The sequence below is a fragment of the Labeo rohita genome, unplaced genomic scaffold, assembly GCF_022985175.1.
Source record: "Labeo rohita strain BAU-BD-2019 unplaced genomic scaffold, IGBB_LRoh.1.0 scaffold_526, whole genome shotgun sequence".
NCBI lineage: Eukaryota > Metazoa > Chordata > Actinopteri > Cypriniformes > Cyprinidae > Labeo > Labeo rohita.
This window is the reverse complement of record NW_026129448.1, coordinates 37,876-40,797: the sequence shown is the minus strand read 5'-3', so window position 1 is coordinate 40,797 and position 2,922 is coordinate 37,876. Positions and strand designations below refer to the sequence as shown.

Genomic DNA, 2,922 nt, shown 5'->3' with positions numbered 1-2,922 from the left:
CAACTGAGCGCGAGCGCTACAGTAAACGGATGCCGCGTCTATTTCTACCTGCGGGATTCCGCGCGCCGGCGCTACAGACAAGTTGAACAATATAGAAAGTGCGTTTTTACGTATCCAGTAAAGACAGAGTTAGGATGTGGCAGACCATTTTCTTTTGAAAGTTTCAGCTCATACATCTTTGGTGTAAACTCGTCTTGACCAAACGCCCCCCCAGGAACAGCTCAACGCCCCCCTTTCAAAAATATTGCTTCTAGCGCCCCCCCGATGCTGTCCGAACGCCCCCGTTGAGAAACACTAGTCTAAATGAAATATAGATCCTACAGTTATTGCTCAGTTTCTAGACCAACAGAATTTACCCTCATTAAATCAAGAGCAAGTTGAGGAGTTAAGTGCAGAAATTACTGTTAAAGAAATATCAGGCACCATAAAATCCCTTAAAGGATGTAAAACTCCTGGTCCAGATGGATTATGTCACGAATTCTATAAGGCCTGCAATGAATTACTATCACCTTATTTATATAGGGTTTATAAACGGGCATTTATAGATCAGTCTCTGCCGTCTTTCCTTAAAGCAATTTTTACTGTAGTCCCAAAAAAGGTAGGAACCCAGAGGAACTTGGTTCTTATAGACCGATCTCACTCTTAAATTCGGATCAAAAAATTCTATATATATATATATATATATATATATATATATATATGTATGTATGTGGCAAGGTGGGTGACGTAGTTCAGTTTCATTGGCTCATTGGTGCATGATTGTCACCCACCGTAGCCTATTGGAAGTGGCGCTGATGGTATTTTAAGCCTGGAGTTAGATCACCTGGTGTGCGTCACGACTAGGACCGCCCATACTGGGTGCGCTGGTGTAGAGGGTGCGTGGTTTCTTTTGGTTTGTGGCTGTTTGGCTAATAGATGTGAGCATGTGGATTTTAAATGTAGACTTTGTTTTTTCTTAGTGCGTTTTATGCCTGGTTGGGTCACAGACTGTCCACTGCATGTCAGGTATGTGCGCGATTCTTTTTACCTGCTGTTGTTTTGGCGTCGGGTGATTAATTATCTGTTTAACTCTTAGCCGTGAAATCAGTGAAAAGTCTTCCTGCATGTTAATTCATTATGAGCTGTGAGCGACTATACACTTCGTGTGGCACGAGGAATTGCTTTGGGTAAGCGTAATCAACCTACTTCCTCTTTTTCACAAGACAAGTATTTAATTAATAATTCTTCTTTCTTAGTGCGCTGAGCTGTCTCTCTGGTCGCGTTTCTTGAAGGCGGAAGTTTATACCCGTCATTAAAGGAGGATGCGCTGCTGTTTTTTTTTTTTTTTTGTACTGTTTCGTTTTTTTTTTGTTTTCGTATTTGAATGTCAACTGGTGTCCAGCCGAGCTTTAGCTGTGCTTATGTTTGCTGTTTAATTGCCAAATACACGGCTCCGAGTTGCTGTACTACTATTAAAGGGCTGGTTTACATCTGGGGCATCATTAATGTTATCGCTTGTGCCCTGATAAGTGTTTCCACGCTATTGTAGGGGAACTCTGACTCTAGGACCTGCTTCAGTGAGCATTCGGACTGTTGCATTCATTCCATTTTGTGTGGTGTTGTTTATATCATTGTTTACTAGTATTTTGTTTTGTATATTTTCAATAGTTTAAGTTTGATTATTGTAATAGTGTTTCTTTATAAATGTTTTTGTTTACTTTGATGGAAATATTTCCACTGTATTATTGAATTTAATTTGTTTTGGTGTATTTTAGGCACTGCCGGTCCGAGGCTGGGAGGCTAGCTAGCTAGCTTGGAGTACGGGTGGTGGTGCAATTGTGTGGAGTGGAGTGCTGCTTGGATTCACCTCTCACTGCGTGTGTGCGTGTGTGCGTGCTACACGAATCCACAAATAGGGTCTTCACTCCATCTAGCCTGCCCCTGCCGCTGGAAAGCCTGTGTCTTTTATTATTTTTATTTATTTTTTTTTTTTGAGTATTTTCAAATTGATATCTTTATTTTGTCCAGTATACAGAGCTTCTGATTGTGACAGTGTTTGATTGTGACCTGACATTTGACATTGATTATCATTGAACATTTTAACTATTTATGGTGATTTGAATAAAGTCTTTTGTACATTGTTCACACGCCTCTCTCGGATCACTTCAGCCTACGAACCTGTGTCCCTTATTTTGGTTATTTCCCCGTTTCTTTACGGGGTGGCGTAGTCGGATTGTATTTGGGTGTGTTCAAACGTACTTACAACGTTGTCCCCCCCCCCTCCCTCAGCATTGCCACATATATATATATATATATAGCAGTTCAAATGCTGACTGATATGTTACCAAGGTGCAATTTTATAATAGTTTGTCTTGATGGTGAAGATATTTAGAAATATTTGCAACCCTGATTTTAAGCTGTTAAGTAACCATAAAAATAAAACAGAATAAATAAGAACAAATTATGGATTGTTAATTTGATGATGACTGATTACTATCCTTTCAACTAAGGTTTTAAATATGACCAGTACATTTCCCCAACATGGTAGTAATTACTAAAAATAGTTTACTAAAGTACCTTAATATTTATTTTACTAGTTACTCTATCATAGCTCCAAAAATTGTCTTTTCTTTAACTAAACCAGACCCCTGTACTGCAGGATAAACCTAAATGTGCCAATACAGGAAAGGTTTATTAATGATGGTGACACACGGCCTGATTTTCAAAACACATTGATGTTGTTTTTCTAATGTTAAACCTAAGCTATGTTGTAAACTGTTGTAAAAAGTATTTTCAGTAACGTATAGAATTTGTTCTATATTTGTTCTCTATTTTTTTAATGTGAAAAAAAAAAAAAATTACAGGACAAAAAAAAATAAAATAAACGTATTGAAAAATTGTAAGCTGCATTACAAAAATGTACACATTGTAAATTTACAAATT

General features: G+C 38.0%; 1 long non-coding RNA gene across 1 annotated transcript; it reads left to right on the top strand.

Annotated features, from left to right (window-relative positions):
• Window positions 1-714: 714 nt before the first annotated feature.
• Window positions 715-2,290, top strand: LOC127161018 (uncharacterized). The gene is made up of 3 exons (XR_007826907.1): window positions 715-1,005; window positions 1,076-1,166; window positions 1,755-2,290. It is a non-coding gene; the product is annotated as an uncharacterized LOC127161018 (long non-coding RNA).
• The last annotated feature ends 632 nt before the right edge of the window (window positions 2,291-2,922 follow it).